This window comes from Pleurodeles waltl, chromosome 7 (assembly GCF_031143425.1).
Source record: "Pleurodeles waltl isolate 20211129_DDA chromosome 7, aPleWal1.hap1.20221129, whole genome shotgun sequence".
NCBI lineage: Eukaryota > Metazoa > Chordata > Amphibia > Caudata > Salamandridae > Pleurodeles > Pleurodeles waltl.
The window spans coordinates 651,711,522-651,733,346 of NC_090446.1; positions in this window are offsets into that span (position 1 = coordinate 651,711,522).

Genomic DNA, 21,825 nt, shown 5'->3' on the forward strand with positions numbered 1-21,825 from the left:
TGGCTGCCAGCATTTATAGGCCGCCTCTAACACCTTGTATCGGGCCTTCTTATAATACCCCGGTTCATGGAAGGTTAGCAAACACCCATTGGAGGCAGAGCCCACGAGCAGTTCATAAATACTGGGAATACCTTCCACCTCGTTCTCCCCTGGTCTTTCCCCCCATAGTGGACGCATGTATTGAAATGCGGCTGCCATTTGATATAGCCTCATATTAGGCAAAGCCTACCCCCCCTTTTCACGTGGTAGAGACATAAATTTAACCGATCTTCTGCACTTGCCATATGCCCAAATAAATCTCATAATTATCCAGTCCATATCTTCAAACCGAGAATTTGTAAAATTCAAGGGTATGGTCCGAAATAAGTACAATAATTTGGGGAGGAACATAATTTTGACCATATTACACCTCCCCATTATAGTCATATGCAAATTGTTCCATCTATGCATATCGTTTTTAGCTTTCGCAAGTATTGGATCTAAGTTCAGATTGATGATTTCTCCTACTCTTGGTGAGATATTGATGCCCAGGTACACTGCATGCTCCACCCTCCGATTGTCCTGGGAATTTGTGTATTGGTTAACCAATAGCTGTGTTTTGGTTCTATTTAACAAAATACCCAGAAAATATCCCGAACTTGGTCTTCACCTCTTCAATTTCTTTCAGTGCTGCATCCGGATTAGATGTTATAATGGCTATATCATCCGCATATGCCAGGACTTTTGTATCCCACCCATATCTGTGCACCGGAGTAATCTGCTTGTTCCCTTCAAGCTGTCTGACCAGAGGATCTAGGAATAAGGCGAACAATAGCAGAGAGCATGGGCATCCCTGCCTAGTGCCTCGCCCCACTTGAATACATCCAGACTGCCCTCCCATTAGTTGTATTCTCACTCCCGGGGATTTATACATAGCTTTTATTGCCAAGATAAACTTTTCCCGAAAGCCATAATTCTCCATGACCTGCCAGAGATATTTCCAGCTAACTGGATCAAATGCTTTCTCTGCGTCCAACAGGGCGACAGCCATGGGCTCCTCCGCCACTTCTGTTGCGTCAAAAAGCATGATGACTCTTTGAATATGTTCTCTACCAGGAATGAAACCATGTTGTCGAGGTATTACCAATTTCTTAATTACCAGGGATAAACGGGCAGCAAATATTTTTGAATAGACTTTAGCATCGCTATTAATTAATGTTATCGGCTGATATGAGGCCGGGCTTCGTGGGGCCTTCCCTTTCTTTAAAAAGACTACTATATTGGCCATTCTCCACGATGGCGGGATTTCTCCACCATTCTGTACCTGGATAAACAGCTCGAGCACCAGTGGACATAACAATATTTTAAAAGTTTTGTAGAACTCTAAAGGGATCGCATCAGGGCCAGAAGCTTTCCCAGTGGCCAGTTCGCTTAATGCCTTGTCTATTTCTAAACTGCCGATCTGTCCCTCCTGTTGCAAATAATCCCCTTCTGAGACTTTATTAAGCCTAATTGAACTGAAACATTCCTGCATCTCTGTCAATGAAAATCCGGTTGTATCATTATAGAGGTCAGTATAAAATCCCTGGAACACATTCCTAACACCATCCGTGTCTGACACTATTTGTCCCTGTTGGTCTTGAATCTCTCTAATGACCCCAGCTGCTGCTTTATGGCTTGCCCTTACCGCCAACAGGTGACCAATTCTTTCTCCAAACTCATACCTTTCAGAGCGTTGTGCAAGATATTTTCCCACTACTCTTTCTGCGTTAACTTCATTTATTACTGCCTTTGCTATAGCAATCCGCTCCTGGGTATTCTTTATATCTTCCCCCCTTCCTGTGGCTGCAATCAGCTGCATTTCTAAATTTCTGAGCTTCAAATGTGAATCTCTTACTTTACCTTGAGCCCTTTTTTGTTTTCTCAGGCTAAAGCTCAGTCGCCCCCGCACTCCTGCCTTCAGGGTATCCCAGACTATCTCTATAGGGGCAGGCCCTAAGTTAATCTCTAAAAATTACGCTATCCAATTCCTCATGTAATCACAGTAATCAGCATCATCGAAGTCCTCCTCTTCAATGAGACATGGTTCCAGTCTACTTCTGCGCCTGATATTACACCACAATACCTGAAGAGTACAAGTTAATGCACTGCAACTGCATCAACAAGCCTGGTGGAGGGATCATCGTCATACACAAGGAATCCATCCAATGAATCACCACAAATGATATCACCCCAGCCATGGAACACCTCAACTTCCGACTCCAAACAGACAGCAAAACCTCCTTCAGAGGCACCCTTAGCTACCGTCATTCAAGTGCACGTCCAGCTTTCTGAAACGTCATTGTCAACTTCATTGCCCACTCGCCATAGACTCTAACAACTACATTTTCATCTACGACCTTAACTTCCATCTCAATGACCACAATGACATCAGCGCTTGCAACCTCCTTGACAACATGAACAACATCAGACTCACCCAACCTGTCCATTATGCCAAGCACACGAGAGGCCATACACTAGACCCCGACTTCACCTCTAACAACTGCATCAGGTAGAGACAACCTACGGAACTCAGTGGACTGACCACTCCATCATCCACTTCAATATCACCAGCTCACGGATCTCTGCCCCCAGTTTGCCTAAAGCCCCCACTGCAGCTGAAGCAAAGTCTCACAGGACATATGGATCATCGCCCTCAACAGCATCCACCACATCTCGTCAACAACCTAGACCAGAACATTAGAAACTTCAACAACTGGATCACCAACTGCTCCGACAGGGTTGCTCCCATTGGAAGCAACCCCCACAGAAGGTCCGCCAAGCAAGCTAGCTGGTACACACGGAAGACCTCAGAAACAATAAGCAACACTGTAAACATCTGGAAACGAGATAGAGCACTAGCAAGGACATGAACAACAAAACCGCCCCCAAGACAGCTCTCAACCTCTACCACAGACCATTGAGGGAATCAAATAAAAAGGCCTTAGTCTCATGCATTGAATCGAGCTCCACTAACAACAAATAACTCTTCAATATTTTCAAAGAATTCTCCAATGCCTCAGTTGCAACAAACAAGATTACCCTCTCACTGGAACTCCACAACAACCTTGCAAACTTCTTCCATGACAAGATCACCAACATCTACAGAAACTTCAAATCCCAGCCCAAGGCCACCAACTTCTTTGAGCAACACAATGACCCCGCTAACCACAAACATCTGACTAACAGAATGAGGCCAGCTCACCCCACCGGACACTGCCTCTATCATGAACTCATTCCACTCACGGGCCCCAACTGACCAGATCCCTCACCACATCTTCAACCTAGGCAAAGCTAGAATCAATCACATACTCACTACCTAGTTCAGCACCTCAAGTGCCACGGCCAACTTCCCTGAAGAATAAAAATATGCAGAAGTCAACGCCCTACTAAAGAAAGCATTGGTAGACCCCAGCAAACTCATCAACTACCAACCAATCTCCCTGTTCCCATTCCCAGGCCAAGTATTAAAAAAACAACAACCAACAACTCTCTTCACATCTGGAATGGACCCTCCTACTTGACTCCTCCAAATCCGAACTCTGAAGCAATGACAGCACCAAGACAGCTCTCATTGGGACTACTGGTGATATCCTAGCCCTACTCGAATGAGGAGAGACTGCAGTTCTGATCCTCCTAGACCTCTCAGCAGCTTTCAATATGATCTCCCACCACACACTCATCACAGGTCTGTACAACGTAGGCATCCAAGGAGCCACTCTCAGATGAATCATCTCTTTCCTCATTGGAACATCATACCCTATGTCAATGACACTCAACTCATCTTTTCCCTCTCCTAAGACACTACCAGCACCAAGACCAACTTCCACAACTGCATGACAGACTTCACTAACTAGATGAAGGACAACTGCCTGAAGCTCAACACGGACAAAACAGAGGTACTGATCTTGGAAAACAATAGTTCCCCATGGGATTTATCCTGGGGCCCTCAGAACTCCGACCTACTCCTACTCCTACTGACCACGGTAGGAACCTAGCCATTATTCTGGACAGTAAGCTAACCATGATGACTCAGCTCAACTCAGTCTCCTCCTCCTGCATCTTCATGCTCTGCATGCTTCGTAAGATATTAAAATGGCTGCTCTAAAGCTCAAGACATACCCTCAACCAGGTCCTCAATTCCAGCTGCCTGGTAGGGCATGAAGGGATTGCAGCTCACCTTCTCCAGTGACTACAGACCATACAGAACGCCTAAGCAGATTCATACTGAATCTCCCCAGACAAACTCACATCACCCCCTACCTCAGGGACCTCTGCTGTATCCCTGGACAGTAAAGATGACAGTACAATCTCCTGGTCCACGCACACAAGTCCCTATACAACTGTGGACCCGCCTATTTGAACCACCACCTGAACTTCCTTCAGCCCACTGGACACCTCCACTCTGCTTCCCTTTCTCCAACCCTCAGCCCCTGCATCTGACTTAGAAGATGTGAAGATCACTCGTTCTCCTACCTAGCAGCCACAACTTGGAATGAGCTAACCTTTCATTTGAGGACCTCCCTATCTCTTCCAGAGTTTAGAAAATCACTGGAAACCTGGCTATTAGCTTAACAGCGGGACAAGAAACGCTCTACAAATCTACTAATTGATTGATTAATTCTGTTCATGACATTATGTTCCTTTGAATCAACATAGAAATATGTGAATTTTTCGTTAAAACGATTTTGAAAAGTACCTGCTAATTGTAAGATATACTTTTTAGCAAAAGTTGTATTTTCGCCAGGAGCGAGTGACAATCTGTACTAGCGTGCTTTAAAATGTTAAAGCAGCTAGATACATTTACAGGCTGCGTACATAATTTGTCTTTAGTTGCACATTGAATTGCATGATTTATCTTTTCTTCCTACACAATTTTGCCAATCCTTCTGCACAGCTAATGACGGCTGATACACGTAAGTGCATTGGAAATATAGAAGATATATAAGTATCCTCAATTAAACCTTTTCAATTGCAAAATAACTAGTAGAAGGCAGTGTTTTGTGGTGAACTAATTTCTTTGCATAATTGCGATTTAAAAAGCTGCTGTCACTTCAGGATGTTGCCAACTCGATATGCTCCCAATCATTGCCTCCGAGAAGCCCACGTGTTCAATGAAAACAAAATGCAAACAAATGAAGCATCGGCGCCATCTTGCGGCTCAGTATGGTTGTACAGTTACATTCGATTTAGTTTACTTCGCATGACAGTTGGTCACTGCTCACTCAATACATCTGACAAACAAGTAGAAACAGATTATTTTTTTCCCAAGCTCCCTTGAAGGAAAGAGGGAGGGAGATCTGTTTCCATATCCATTCCAACTAAGAGCGACGGGGCAGACACGATGCCTGCCAAGCAGAGCAGGCCTCTTCAATAAGGCTGGGGCAACGCCCATCTGCCCTACGCAGTGATCGAAGTGCATTAAAAAAAGTATGGGAACTGTGATGCTGCATGCAATAGGGTGGAGCCATCAGGCTTGGGGGGCAGGGTCAAAGATGTGGCTAAAAAACAAAGGGGCGGATTTAAGAAAAGTGGCATGGCACCCACTTCAGTGACACTTTCTTTGTGCTTCTTAGGGCTCCACTACCACCACCATGTGTCCGCCGTACTTAAAATATGGTGCACCATGACACAGGGTAGGGGCAATATCACCCACACATTTTTACATTATTGATGCACTATTCAGGGATAGCGCCAAAATGTTGGCGCTAACCCTGAACAGTACATAGGGGCTCACTGTAACCAATGGTGTGCCCCCTTTAAACGTCTGCTCTGAGCAGACATTAAAAATGCAGACAAAAATGCTTCAAAGAAATCTTTTAGATTTCTGTGCACCATTTTTTCTGCCCCCTTGCATATATTATACCTGGCACAGGCATAATGTGAAGCTAGGGTTTACAAAGTGGCGCAATGCATGCATTGGGCCGCTGGTGTGGCCTTTTTGCCATAATATTGCCACTTTGGCATTAAAAAAATGATGTTAATTTGGTGATATCCTGGTACAAGGGGCTCTTAAATCTGTCCCAAAATATTCTGTAATTTTTTTTATCTTTCACTGTCAGCTAGCTACATATAAAATAACACGCAGCTTAAATTAAAAATAAATTTAAATAAAGTACATTATGAAACCTTTATTAGTTAATGCACTGCAGAGGTCTGTGTGTAATAAAAGAGCCACATAATTAAATCTTGGTTGGTGCAGTGCAGGATAGTGATGTGTATTTTTAGTGCTATAAAGTCAGATCCTGTGTGAATATGTAAGTGATTATTTTAAACGTCCATTACACACAGCATAACATAGACTGCTACAAAATTCACAAAAAGGTTTAAGATAAAATGGTGCTTCCAAAATATAGATTGTAATAATACCCACACTGTACGTAAGGCAATTTTTTTTTTACATAAGTTTTCCTTCAACATGTTTCAGGGGTAATAAGTGCTATATAAATTCACTTTCAGTTAAAAGCATGCACTTCACAGCTTAGTTATTAACTCTTTGCACTACCACTCAAAAAGAAATCTCTGTCATCACAAAACTTTGAGTGATTTGATCAATTAAAGCCAGTACCGGGTCCCAAGCATCTTTTATAGTTGTAGATTACCCTATATATTTGCAGATTAACTAGTTGCGCACATTTGCAGTTCTTTCAGGGAAGCAGGCACCTTGGCAGAAAGGCTTGTTTAGCTGCCTGCCCGGCTTCAGTTTCAGAGCACAGGAAACTCACTGCATGACACTTCAGCTCAAACATTTAAAATATCAGAATTAACCATCCCTGGACCATGAAAAGTTTTCATAAATCAGAAAAGTTGGTGCATGTTGTGCTCCTCCGATCTCACCCAATTTGACCACTGGCCCTACATACATCAAACTAGATCAGCCACACTTGGTAAGTTTTATGTCAACAACAAGGGCCAAAGGAGCATAGGTGAAATGGATTTCTAGCAAGAAAAGCACATGGGGTGCGCAATACCATACGGCTGCAGTCCTGCTGTATTAAAAGGACCAAAGGGTCCTAAACACCAGGACACTGTAGACTCTAGAAAGGCCGGGCATAGCTTGGTCAGAAAAATTGGGTGGGAGAAGTAAACTGCAGTTTTCCCAATAGTCAAACTGGTGTAGCTTGTGAAAATACATTATATGAGAAGAAAGCCGTGAGATGAGTTCAAGGGGCAGTGCATATTGTTAATAGAACTTAAAACACATTATTTTTCAACAGAACCAACCATTTTTAAGACCTTCAAACAGAGATAAGAGAGGAAGTGTGTGTTTTTTGTCTGTGTTTATTTAAAACTCCCCAGTGAAATCTGAAAGACACCTCACCATACACAGAAGAAAGCACTTGTACGCAACAATTTAGTACAGAATACATTTTTTAGGTGGTGGAACACCCCAAACACCACCCCTGAAGATCGGCTTTGAGAAAGGCCGCAAGCTCAATGAGGCATACTGAGGCAGATTCTCCTATGGGAGGACTCACGCGGTGTATGGATCCAATCTTCCGCCCAGCCTTGAAATCTGTGCATGTCTGGTCAGAAAACCACATTCAGCACCTTCATGTGCGGCGGCACCCTGGAGTCAAAACCAGTTTGTCGCCGGATGGCCTGTGATCCTCTGACTAAAATCACTCAGAGTAAGATGGGAAGATTGGCATCACATAGGAATCTTTTAGTTTATGCAGTCATATGATGTTGTTCGGTAATGAATGAGTTGTACGTGATTGTTGGTGATTCTGGAAAGTAGCTCTTAGCTGACTGAATCATTATCAAGCGGTTTCTGGGAGGTAGGTGGTAGAGCTCATCATCAGTGTAAATCTCAATACGCATCATTACCTCCCTCTTCCATCTTCCTCCACAGTTCCAGGGCCAGGCTTTGCTTGGATAGATCTCTGGGAGAAACCAAACTTGGTGTGCTTACTGAACCTCTTCCCCACTATTCCCACCTAGTCTCTTCTAAATGCTGTGTATACCAGGAGCTATTATTGAGTGGAAATCAGTAGAGCTGCTGCACTATTTATTTGCTGCCTGTTTATTAACTGTTGCCATCCCCAACTGTTGATACCATTATGTTTATCACTGTTTTAAGAACATACACCTCTTCTGTCGCTATGATGCAGAACTAGAACCTGACCACCAGTGGAGTGTACCTGAGATAAATAAAGGAACAATGCCGCTGTGCGTAGTGGAGAATTACGGACGGTCTAATTGCTTCAATCTTCACTGCCACTTGCCTTACCTCTGACTTTCTCTTTCACCTTTCTCCTACTTTGAGCTCTGTGGGTGCCCTTTTGTGTTCATGGGACAGGTCATGCTGATTGCATCACTGGAGTGACTAACCTGGAAACATGTTTGTCCATCCCCATCACCTAAATCACAAATGCCACAGCAACACCTGAGCTACTTCCCACTGGTGCATAATTTGTAAGTGAGGCCCTGCAGAGCAAGAGAAGGGGGAGGACAAGAAAGAGAAATTACAACAAGGTAACAAGAGCCTAGAGGTGCTGGAGGTCTGGGAAAGAAAAAAAAGAATCAAGTGCAGTTTGCTAAGTGGGCTCTATGTGCCCCACTGATGCTAGATACCCCCTGAGCCCAGCATTTCCATGCCAAAAATCCTTACTTCATGAGCACTCATTGGCTGCTGTCACCCATACAAGTAAAAAATAAATAAATAAATAACATACACTCCCTACCTAAAAAGACCCCCACAGGAAGTGAGTAATCACAGGATCATATAAGCGTGAATTTGGCACCTTCACCCACATCCTTGGGTTTAGTGTTTCTCAAAGCCCTTTTGTCCTTTGATCCTCTGATTGTCAAAAAAAAGTCTCACTCAGAATGGACAATTGGGTCACAAGGGCTTATATAAATCATCTTGGGGAACCGAAGTTCCTCTATTGGTGGCTCTTATGGAACATATAGAAATATGGGCCGATAAGAACCTGCTATCACTGATAGCAATCTGTCTTCCAGGGAGAAAGAATGGGCATGCAGATCTGTTGAGCCAGAAATGTACCCCCTCTATCTCCCTAGCCCCATTCCTGAGAATATTCTAGATGATAGCAGATCAGTTTGAGGCCACATTGCTGGATCTGTTTGCACCTCCCCACGATACTCTTCTTCCTCAATTCTGTTCCCTCCTTCTATGTTGGAGGATTTTTGGATAGATGCCATAATTTTTAGAAGGTCCAAGAGTTTCCTGTGTATATCTGTCTGCTTATCAGCAGGGTCCTTTCAAGGATTCTAGAGGAGGGTTAAGAGGCTCTTCTAGCAGTGGAAATTACAACATTGGTTCCCTTGGCTGCTTCAGTTAGCAATCTAGCCTCTTTGGATATTTTTTCCCATTTCCTCTTTGGTTTCCAGCATTGCCAGAGACCTTTCTCTACCTCCCTGTCTCATGTGGCCCTGGAGCTGCCAAGAGGCCCGAGGACTCCATTCCCTGGGGCCAACACATTATTTAAAGTGGAGGGTGGTAGATGGCTCACTTTCCCAGGGCTGGTATCTTAAATAAAGTGAAGGATGGTTGCACTGGCTCCCTCCCTGATCCAGGAAATGCTGCAGGGGACCCCATTCCCTGGGGCCGGTATTTTAAGTAAAGGGGGGATGGAATGCATGGTCTCTCCCCCTGATCTATACAATGGCCCCGGGGAGCCCATCCTTCATGATCTTCTCTGTGATGGTGTGCCGGGGTCTTAGGGTCCCCAACTCCTGGGACACTGTCTATTTCTGCTGGCAGGAAAACTAAAAAGTTCTCCCACTGGGTTGGAGCACAAAGCTGCTCCCTCCTAGTGGGATAACAAACAATTTCCCTACCCACGCTGTTGAGCAGGAAAACGCTTTGAATTGCTCCTACCCTGCAGGAGCAAAGGAAAACTGCTCTAGTGAGGTTGGAGCAATGACAGCTCCTGTTGCACCCACAATGAGTGCAAGAGGGGAGCAAATAGGGCTGCAGGGCCCTGGGCCTCTCCCCGCAGCTCCCAAAAAGGGTCTAGCTGTGGGACTCCCCTTGTTGTCCCCTATGCAAACAAATAGTGGGTGTCCTGGGTGGGACTGGGACACCCAGAAAATACCAATAAAAAGTGAATAACCAATGAGCTGCTACAGCCACTCATTTATTATTCACTGCTCCTTCAAGGGCCACTTTATTATGCCCTGGGAGAGCTATTTGATTACATTTGTTTTTTGGTAGTGTCCCTAGAAGGGGCTGTGGCATCATTAAGACAAAAAAATAATGTTGTAGGGGGCTGCTGGTAGCTCTGCAACCCGCCCTGCAACACTAGAAAAGAAAGTAAATCTCCAGGGTCATTGGAACCATGATCCCAGTACAAATTACAATATTTTTTTAAGCAGTTCCCAGGCTGGAGCTTTTGCTGTACAGCGGGGACTGCAGTTTCACCAAGACACTTGTTGCATTTTATGTGGCCTGAAGTAGCAAATAAAATACAAGGCTTTTATGTAGTTATTTTTATAAATTAATTTTTAGGTTGTAAAATGTTAAAATGTAGACTGAAAGATATGTTTTTCTTAAAGAAAAATAATATATATATATATATATATATATACACATATACACACACACATAAACACATACACACACACACACATCTATTCACATTTTCACCCCAAAGGGTAATAACAAATACTATGGAAAAAGAAACAGACATGTAGTTTAATAAAACTGTATTATATATTTTGGAAGTAATCAATAGTAATAAACATTTCATTGTGTGCATTATTTAAATATATATTTGACTAAAACTATTGGTAAGTTTTGTAGAAAGATGATAGATCGACTTTATATATATGGCATTGGGTTCAGAGGGGATGGACGGAGAGGGGGAAGGTTTGGCTGCCTCTGGGAGGGAGTCAGCCACAGAGTCGCAAACCACCTGCTGCGCATGGCCAAATGCTGTGCGCATCATGGGGTTGGCTGCTTTTGGGGGGAGGAGGCAGGGCTTGCCACGGCCCGCCCCATGCCTTCAATAGCCGAAGGCTATGCGCGGCAGGGGATTGACTTTATTATCATAATAAAATATTACTTTGCATGTAAAAGAAAGCTACAAAATCATTGAAAAAAGCATAGGGTAAAGTAAAGTTATAGTTAGGTGAAATGTTCAGTAACAATGAAACATTTTAAACTCTAAAAATGATAGAAATTCACCAGTTCTAGTAATCTCAAGTAATTATAACTTGTGCTGTGAGGTAACTATAATTTGCGCCCTAGTCATGCACTGCTAATTACCACACATATGACATCACTCATGGCATCTCATATGACATCATTGACAATATAATTGGAGCATTTTCAATGACATTAAACTGATTAAACAATAACTGATTACATTCTATGGTTCATATATACATAGTTAGGACCACGTTTCTACAGAAAGTTTTGCTAATAACTTTGGCAATGGTTGACAAATCTTGATGAACTTTCCCAAAAAAATTACGCTCACTTGAGCTGCTGTCTGGAAAGTTTTGGAGTGATCTGTCTGGAATGTTTCGGGGTGATCTGTCTGGGGACATTGAGAAGAAAGGAGGGTCTCAAAACACTTTTTACCCATTCATTTTCCATAGGGATTTTGAACAGCGATAGCGCCAAAACTATTGGACGGAGTTAAACCAAATTTGACAGAAAGGTTGGTCCTGGTCAAGAAAGTTAACTTTTTTTTTTATTTTGGTGTAAATCCATTCAGTAGTTTTAAAGAAATACAAATTTTGTATATATAGGGATGGGAAAGATTCATGGCCCCTTCTGATCTCGTGCTAAGATCTGATTGGCTGACAACACTTCAACAACAAACCGTTGAAGTGTTGGCAGCCATCTTGGGGCTCAGCTGAAGCCAAGTCTCAGAAAAAAATAATAAAAACACAAAAGGGGCCAGGGTATGAGCACCCTGACACTTAAGTCTAGTGCTGGGGTTCCAAAGTGACCCCCCGCCCTCCCCGGGGCTAAACAGCATTAAAAAAAAACAAATCTTTATCACAAATTGGTGCTCCTGCACTTCTTTTTCAATAAGCCCCTGGGTTTTGCAGGCTCTGGGGGCACTCTTTTCCTTTTACTGGGGGAGGGGGCCTCCTGGCCCACCGCATAGCCCCGGGGACCATCCCCTGACTATACTAAAATATGAGTGAGGGGGCTGTGAGGCCCTCCCCACACCCCAGGGAACACCACCCCCTTGGGCATTTAAAAAAAATTGGTGAAGAGGGCACTCGGCCCCCCTGCAGCCCCAGGGACCATAACTTATGCTCCCTGCTTACAGCCCCAGTCGGACCCTCATGCTCCCACTCACAGACCCACTCAGACAGTTACGCATCTACTCACAGACCCACTCAGACTGTCACACACCAGCTTACAGACCCACTGACCCCCTCATAGACCTGCTCACACACTAAAACACTGTTGTTTGCACTCTCACACCAAGACCGACAATCTGACAGTCACTCTCACCCCAGATACACCCTTTCGCACCTATTCTCGCACCCACAGAGGTAGCAGCTAACTCCTACTGTGCACAGGGAAAGGGCTGTGCACAGAAAGTGGTTGGGTGGTTAGGGGGGGGGGTTGACTGCAGACCAGGTCTTGCGGGCAACGTACCCAGTGCATGGATGAAAGCCGTGCACGGTAAAAGGTTGAGTGGTTATAAGGGGTTGGCATCAGGGCCTGGCCGGTCCTGTGGGTCAACCGCAGCTGCACATGGCTGAAGGCTGTGAGTGGTGGTGGTTGGATTAACATATAGTAATGAAAATTACTACATGTTAAAAAAGGCATAGTAATTCACTGAAAAAGCAACGGTCACAGGGATGTTATAGTTAGGAAATATACTTTTCTTAAAACATAGAAATTCACTTAAAAACCAAAGGTTACAGGGATATTAGTTAGGCTCACATTTTAAATGTTTGAAACTATAGAAATTCACCAGTTATAGTTAGATTTACCTCAGGTTTCTATAACTCATGCCCTAAGGTAACTATAACTTGTGCCCTTGTCATGCACTGCTAATGACCCCGCAAAGAATGGAACTGATGACATCTTTTATAACATCATTGATAATATCAATGTAATGTTTGCAGTAAACGTTTGGATGAAAAGAATGTGCAGGTGTGGGGGTGAGCTATAGTTACCTTAGGGCATGAGTTATACTTGAGGTAACTATAACTATAACTGTTTGTCAAAACCAAGCCTTGTATGGTCTTTTCCCCAGAGAGAGTTGACTTCATGGTCTGGCTTGCGGCCTGGCTTTACATGCAACAACCCGTGGGCACCCAAACCCCCACTGTGCATGGCCTTTAGCCATCTGCCACATGGGGTTGGCAACAAAGCCGGGCCTGTGACGAGGTCATGTGCTCAAGCCCCTGTGTGTGGCCAACCCCCTGCTGTGCACAGACCTTAGCAGTGTGTGGTCTGGGTTTGGCCACCCAGCCCTTCTGCTCAATTTTCATTTCAATTTTCATTTGATATTGCTCAACTACATCTTCAGTAACACAATACATAAGGGTTAGCTCTTAAATGTGATGAAATAAAAATCATGAGCCAAATATTATTTACAAAAATATCATCCAATTTGGGGTAAATTATAGAAAACCTACCCCAAATGGTATGTTTTCTAAACAACAGTTTGGGCATGATAATTTAAGGAGATATGTAAGTCTACAATATCCTGACATATTAGCATGCATAGGAGAGGATATATATCTGCCTGTTCCAAACAACATCCAGGCATATGTGTTCCACGGGGTCATCCTGATGAACACTATACCACCAACTTCTGGTAAGTAGCTGAAACCCTGAGAAGGGTACCAATGAATCTTGGGTCACTGAAAGATTCAATGCCTTGTGGGTCTGAGGGTAGAACCTAATTGCATACATTTTTATAAAATGCCTAAAAACAGTTTTCCACCACTTACCATGAAGGGCAGCAGTGATTCATTAGGACTATTCAACTTGCAGCAGCTTGGAATTGTCTCTGCATTGTCTTCCTTTTTAGACCACTGACTCCCCAGCACTCTACTGTGGGCAAAAAGTGAACCAAAAGGTTTCATAGATCATACAATATATATAATTCATTTGCATGACAGACTATGCTGCCTCATAGTAGTGGTAATAATTGACAGGTAAGAGTCATTGTGGATGCACCAAGAGACTAAGGGCTGGATTTAGACAGGGGCGGCTCCTCCATTACGGCGGGGGAGAGTTGCCACCGCCAGCAGCAGAAGCTGCAAACCTTTCACTACAAAGGTATAATAAAATAGGTTTATTATCCCTTCATGGTGGAAGGGACTGGGCTACTGACAAGCACCGAGGGGAGTGCACTGTGCACTCACCTCAGAGCTCATGTGTTATTTGGCCAGTTGTCTGGGGTCAACCAGAGACACATGCGCTGTAGGTTCTCTCCAGCCCAGCAACATGATTGCTGGTCTTGACAGAGTCTGCACAGGCTACCAGTCTGCCTGGGAGCGCCCGGGCCGCGGGCTCTGAGCAGCGTCAGGATTGGTCTGTGCCTGCCTGCATTCTGAGGAGATGGAGGAGAGGTGCTGCGCGGCGAAGAGCGGGTCAGTTTTTATTTTATTTTAATGAATTTTTTGACCCGCTCCTGCGTGCTGCCCCCTCCCGCACATGCCGCCCCCCTCTTCATTAACAATGTGAGCTGCGACTGGATCTAGAACTTGGCAGATGAGTTATTTCATCACAGCGGTGACAGATATCCTGTCAGCCGAAATCTAAATCCCATTATATCCAATGTGATTTAGATTTGGACAAACGGAACATCCGTCACTGTTGCGAAGGTGTAACCGTCCACCTAGTTCTAAATCAGCCCGAGTGTTTTACCCTGAGCAGTATCAGGCTAGCACATAGAACACTAATTGTTTCTAGATCCTTATAGTGCCACAAATATATTTCATGCATGCTCAATTGACACTGAAAATATAGGACTGTAAAGCCCAGGTTCCATATATATTTCACTAGCAATAATACACTGAAACCCGGAAGAAGTGACCTTTATGGGGAATGTACCAACTTAAGAGGAAACTGTGCCTAAATGTAGGTATTAGTATCCTCAGCCTAACACAAAAGGGCTGATTTAAAGTGTATTGATAATGATCTATGCTCTAGTTTTTGAAGAAATACCAAATCTATTCTATCTAAATGATTCCACCATGGGAATAGCAAGACTAAGGGCAATTCCTTACTTTATCACTTTTCCAGAAATTGTGGCATTCTCAACAGCAGTCAATGCTAATTTAGATCTTAAAATCCCTTGAAAGGAAAATATAATTTAGCAACATAACCTGTGATCCTTATGGATCAGCAGTAAAACATTACACAGATAGACATGTTCCAGGCAGGTTAAAGTTGTTATGTTTTATGATTAATCAGCATGTCCTCTGCAAACTTAGCTTGATTCAGAGTTCAGCAGATGTGGGGCATCTGCCAAGAAGTGGCTGATGTCCTGTCCACCCCATTTACATTGCATAGTTATCAATAACCTCTAAATAGGGCAGACAGGACACCCACAGTTTTATATGATGTCTTGCAAACGTCATACTCTACATCCACCCCTTACTTTGACCTAATTGCTTGATCTCCATCTCCACTGAGCTCCTCCGTCCCTCCCTTATCGTTGTTTTCTGCTTCGTGTCACGTAGGTTAGGTATAGAATAATAAAAATAGCAAGTTTCTAGATCGGTTTCCAATGACACCTACCAGTAATCAGAGTAGGGTGGCTTACAAAGTCTCCTGGGCTGAGTATGGTTTAAGTGGCTGCTAATGGTACTCTAGGTAAAAATGACACACTTCTTGGAGGGTTTTTAACAATGGAAATCACAAATGTGTGTATAATTTTGTAAAGACCGATTCCTAGTCTCTTGGCAAAAATTGGTGACTGGGCTGGTGACGTATCCCACTGTCACTGCCCTCCACCCATCTTCATTACACCTTGAGAATAGCTCTATTTTGCTTAACAGAGAGCATTGTCATTTTAGAAGGAGGATGAATGCTCAACATTGAACGAGTGGATCATCTTCTCTGAAAAGCAAACATTTTTAGTTGATGAAAGGACTTTCCTGCTGATGATTAGGCTTCAGAGGTAATTTGCAGGTGGAGCACTAGACTTCTATGGCAACGAGGAAAGCTGGGAAAAGTCAACCACATGGAAAGTGGAACAGATTACCCACTGGATTTTCACTGATGTTTCTCATGGGTTCATATTGAAGTTCAACCACAATTGCATGGCACAGCAAAACCAAATGAATCTTTCATTTCTACCTTAGCATCTGTTTGGAGAACTTCTGTCTTGTGTCCAACTTAGACTTCGAAAGCGAAGTCAAACTTCTGAAGGCTGCTACATATAAACTGAAGCTCAGGGATTCATCTTTGCAGGTGGTAGCATGTGGTGGGCAACAACAGTAATGTTTGTCAACCACTGCTTATTTTTAATGATCATTCTTTTACCCAAAGGAAGAGAGGAAAATACAGAAAAATGAGAAGTAAGTGTGAAGAGAAAGATAGGAAAACAGTGATAAAGCAACAAAGTAGAGATGAACGTCAACCTTCAAGAGAAAGAGAGAGAGTTCTGGAGGTAAAAAAGTGGGGGGAAAAAGAGAAAAAAGGTTAATGGACCTTCTCTGTTTTCACACCATAGGATCTCCCCATACCAATTTCCATTCATGAACAGGATGAAGATGCCCCACTGTAAAGAACACTACATCACTTCTGCTTCCCGAGGCCAGCTAACCGTTCAATAACTTGTTGACTGTGTCATGGACATTGACTTTGGACAGTGCTCTGCTGCCCTTAGGGTAGGTTTGTGCTATACACAAACCACCTACATGCATACAGTGTAGGGTGATGAAAGAAAGAGGCAGGAGGTGGAATAAAAACTACTCATCCTTGGTATCCGAAAAGCCCACAATTCAGTAGGGTTCCTAAAAATACTTAGGTCACACACTTGTTATTTTACAAATTAAGCACTGCAAACAGTGATGGCATACTGAGACAAATGAGCCCAAATTTGCTGCACATATACCCACTGGAGGCCACATAATCATCAATATATTTTGCCTTGAGCTTTGTATTTGCTTGAAACCAGTGTTTTAAATTGTGAGCACAGAGTCCCGGCACTTCTAAATTTCCCCAACATGGGTACTGGATGTTTTCCTCTGCCTAGGACCTAGGCCTAGGATAAGGGCAGCCAGACAGATTCAAAAGTTTTGCTATGTGCAGTGCAAGTGCTGCTGACGACGTGGCCTTCAGAATGATAGCGATAGTGCCTGGATTTATAAAGCGCTCAGCTACAAAAGAGTGTGCTAGCGCTAAGGGCCTCATAAGTAAATATAGTTACAGAACAAAAAGGCAGACCTTAAGCTTTTTCTTAAAGACAGCGTTTGACGCAAGTAAGGGGGTAAAGTGTTCCGGCAATGGAGGCCAAGGAAAGAGAAGAAACAACCGCCAGACATATTCAGATGTTTTCTAGGCATCTTAGCCAGATAATTAGTAGAAGATTGTAAGGCTCTCTCAGGTTCATAAAAATAAATTCTGGCTGATAAATATGCAGGATCAGATCAATACAGGGCTCTATGCATCAAAAAAGCTATTTTGACTGAAATCCTTTTTTCAATAGGGAGTCAGTGCAAGTTGAAGGGATGAGAAGAAATATGCTCCAGTCTAGGGAGATCCAGAGCCATCCGTGCTGCAGCATTCTGGACAATTAAGCAAATACTTCAGCAACCCTGCATATAATGCCTGTGCATGTCTAATCTGGACATCACCAACGCCAAAATAATGGTGCTCTCAGATGAAGAGGATAGAAGAAAGAACACCTCCTTGGACATCTGTAGGATGCTAAAGCACCAACCAACGAGATGATGTGGTTGTGAAAGGACAGCTTAGAATCAATTTTGATGCCTACATATTTTGCAACAGTAGCCTGTGTCAAGAGCAGGTATTCCCAAGGGCCAGAGTGTGGGAGGCTGGCCTGGCTTATAGTGGGTACCTTGTGGTACTTACACCTTGTGCCAGGTCCAGGTATCCCTTATTAGTAGAATAGAGGTGTTCTAGCAGCTTAGGCTGATAGAGGTAGCTATAGCAGAGCAGCTTAGGCTGAACTAGCAGACATGCAAAGCTCCTACTATACCACTTATATCATATAGCACTATATCAGAAGAAAACACAATACTCAGAGTTACTAAAAATAAAGGTACTTTATTTTAGTGACGATATGCCAAAAGTATCTCAGAGGATACACTCCCTTAGGAGGTAAGTAATATACACAAATTATATACACACAAACCAAAACCAGGTAAGTAACAGTTAGAAAAGTAGTGCAAACAATGTAGAATCACAATAGAATGAAATAGGGAGAAATAGACCTAGAGGCAACACAAACCATATGCTCCAAAAGTGGAATGCGAACCGCGAATGGGCCCCAGGCCTAGTGTAGTGTGTAGAGGGTCACTGGGAGTGTAAGAAAACACTAAGGGTGTCCAGGATACCCCACCCCAAGTCCCTGAAAAGTAGGAGTAAAGTTACCCTACTACCCCAGAAAGACAGTAAAGCCGAGATAGGGGATTCTGCAAGAACACCAACTGACTCCAAAACACTGAAGATGGATTCCTGGACCTGAGGACCTGTAAAGGAAGGGGGCCAAGTCGAAGAGTCACGCAAGTGTCCAGGGGGGGCAGCAGCCCACTAAACCCTGGATGATGGTGCAAAAGGGCTGCCTCCAGGTGGAAGAAGTCAAAGATTCTGCAACAACGGAAGATGTCAGGAACTTTTCCTTGGGTCAAAAGATGTACCACGTCGTGCTGGGGGACGCAGAGTTGTTTTCACGCAGAAAGACTGCAAACAAGCCTTGCTAGCTGCAAGAGTCGTGGTTGAGGATTTTGGGTGCTGCTGGGGCCCAGGAAGGACCAGCAGGTCTCCCCTTGGAGGAAGAGACAGAGGGGGTACTAAGTAACTCAGAGAGCACCTGCAGAAGCAGGCAGCGCCTTCAGGAGTACCAGAACAGGCCCTTAGAAGATCTGAGGACAGCGTCGACTCAGAGTCACAAAGGAGGGTCCCATGACATCGGAGTCCAACTCAGCAAGTTGGGCAGTGCAGGATGGAGTGCTGGGGACCTGGGCTAGGATGTGCACGAAGGAAGTCTTGCAAAAGTGCACAGAAGCCCGAGCAGCTGCAGTTCGCGCAGTACACAGGATTAATGTCTGGCATGAGGAGGCAAGGACTTACCTCCACCAAATTTGGACAAAAGGGCCACTGGACTGTGGGAGACACTTGGACCCAGCTCCTGTGTTCCAGGGACCATGCTCATCAGAATGAGAGGGGACCCAGAGAACGGGTGATGCAGAAGCTTGGTGCCTGCGTTGACAGGGGGAAGATTCCGTCAACCCACGGTAGATTTCTTCTTGGCTTGCAGTGCAGGGTGAAGGCAGACAGCCCTCAGAGCATGCACCACCAGGAAACAGTTGAGAAAGCCGGCAGGATGAGGCACTACAATGTTGCTGGTAGTCTTCTTGCTACTTTGTTGTGGTTATGCAAGTGTCCTGGAGCAGTCAGCGGTCAATTCCTGGCAGAAGTCAAAGAGGGAAGTGCAGAGGAACTCTGGTGAGCTCTGGCATTCGTTATCTGAGGAATAGCCCACAGGAAAGACCCTAAATAGCCAACAGAGGAGGATTGGCCACTGAGAAAGGTAAGCACGTATCAGGAGGGGTCTCTGACTTCACCTGCTGGCACTGGCAAGTCAGAGCTGTCCATTCTGCCCTCACACCTCTGCATCCAAGATGGCAGAGGACTGGGACACACTGGAGGAGCTGTGGGCACCTCCCCTGGGAGGTGGTGGTCAGGGGAGTGGTCACTCCCCTTTCCTTTGTCCAGTTTCGTGCCAGAGCAGGGCTGGGGGGATCCCTGAACCGGTGTAGGCTGGCTTATGCAGAGAAGGCACCATCTGTGCCCATCAAAGCATTTCCAGAGGCTGGGGGAGGCTACTCCTCCCCAGCCCTTCACACCTATTTCCAAAGGGAGAGGATTTGTAACACCCTCTCTCAGAGGAAATTCTTTGTTCTGCCTTCCTGTGACCAGGCTGCCCAGGCCCCAGGGGGGCAGAAACCTGTCTGAGGGGTTGGCAGCAGCGGTAGCTGCAGTGGAGACCCCGGAAAGTTAGTTTGGCAGTACCCGGGCTCTGTGCTGGAGACCCAGGTATGCATGGAATTGTCCCCCCAATACCAGAATGGTATTAGGGTGACAATTCCATGATCCTAGACATGTTACATGGCCATGTTGAGAATTACCATGGTGATGCTACATATAGGTATTGACATATATGTAGTGCACACGTGTAATGGTGTCCCCGAACTCACAAAGTCTGGGGAATTGGCCCTGAACAATGTGGGGGCACCTTACTAGTGCCAGGGTGCTCACACACTAAGTAACTTTGCACCCATCCTTCACCAAGTGAGGGTTAGACATATAAGTGACTTACAAGTTACTTATGTGCAGTGTAAAATGGCTGTGAAATAACGTGGACGTTATTTCACTCAGGCTGCAGTGGCAGTCCTGTGTAAGAATTGTCTGAGCTCCCTATGGGTGGCAAAAGAAATGCTGCAGCCCATAGGGATCTCCTGGAACCCCAATACCCTGGGTACCTAGGTACCATCTACAAGGGAATTATAAGGGTGTTTCAGTGTGCCAATGAGAATTGGTAAAATTAGTCACTAGTCTGCAGTGACAATTTTAAAAGCAGAGAGAGCATAAACACTGAGGTTCTGGTTAGCAGAGCCTCAGTGATATAGTTAGGCACCACACAGGGAACACATATAGGCCACAAACTTATGAGCACTGGGGTCCTGACTAGCAGGATCCCAGTGACACATATCAAACACACTGACAACATAGGGTTTTCATTATGAGCACTGGGCCCTGGCTAGCAAGATCCCAGTGAGACAGTAAAAACACCCTGACATATATTCACAAACAGGCCAAAAGGGGGGGGGGAGGGTAACAAGGCTAGAAAGAGGCTACCTTCCTACACAGAGGACATCCAGATCTAAAATTAAATTATGTATAAAACTGAGCACCTCGGTTTTTTCAGTGTTGCACTTAGCTGAATGACCGTCAACCACTAAAACACAGCATGAAGACATGGTTGAATCATCTCAGGATTCATGGTCCTCCCTTTGCTAAATGCAAAAACAAATCTGGGTATCATCAGAGTAGGAGACGATCTTAGCTCCAAAAGATTCCACTCACTTATCCACAGGAGCCATATAGATGTTGAACATGGTAGGACTAAGCACAGAACCCTGTGGGACACCAACTGACAGCATTCAGCTGGAAGAGAAATAAGGAGGTAACCTAGAATGGAGTGCATCTATGCGCCACTGACAGTCAGGTGTCTCTCTTGCCCTCTGCTGATTACTGGCTGAGGAAAGCAAGGAAACATGCGAGCAAAAGCCTTCTTGCAGGAAGATGTGAAACGATGGAGGGGAATCAAGTATGTTTTAATGTTTTTTGTGTAAAAGAGAGACTGTCTACATGTGTGCTCAAGTGTTTACATATGATGGGGTGCTCTCTTTCCGATTCAGTCAAGACATAAAGGATCATATGGGAAAAGAGCTCTTTTTGTAGGAAAGCTTTGTTGAGTATGTGTTTGTGAGAGGAAAAGAGCCTATACGCTTGCTTAGGTGAGCGTATTATGTGATGTTATCTCTTTGTTGAGATGTTGCAGAAACATTTTCACTCATTTGCTGTGCATTTCTCTTATTGGTAATTTTTTAACTTTTTTTTTTTTTCTGGTGAGCACAATAGTCATTACTGCT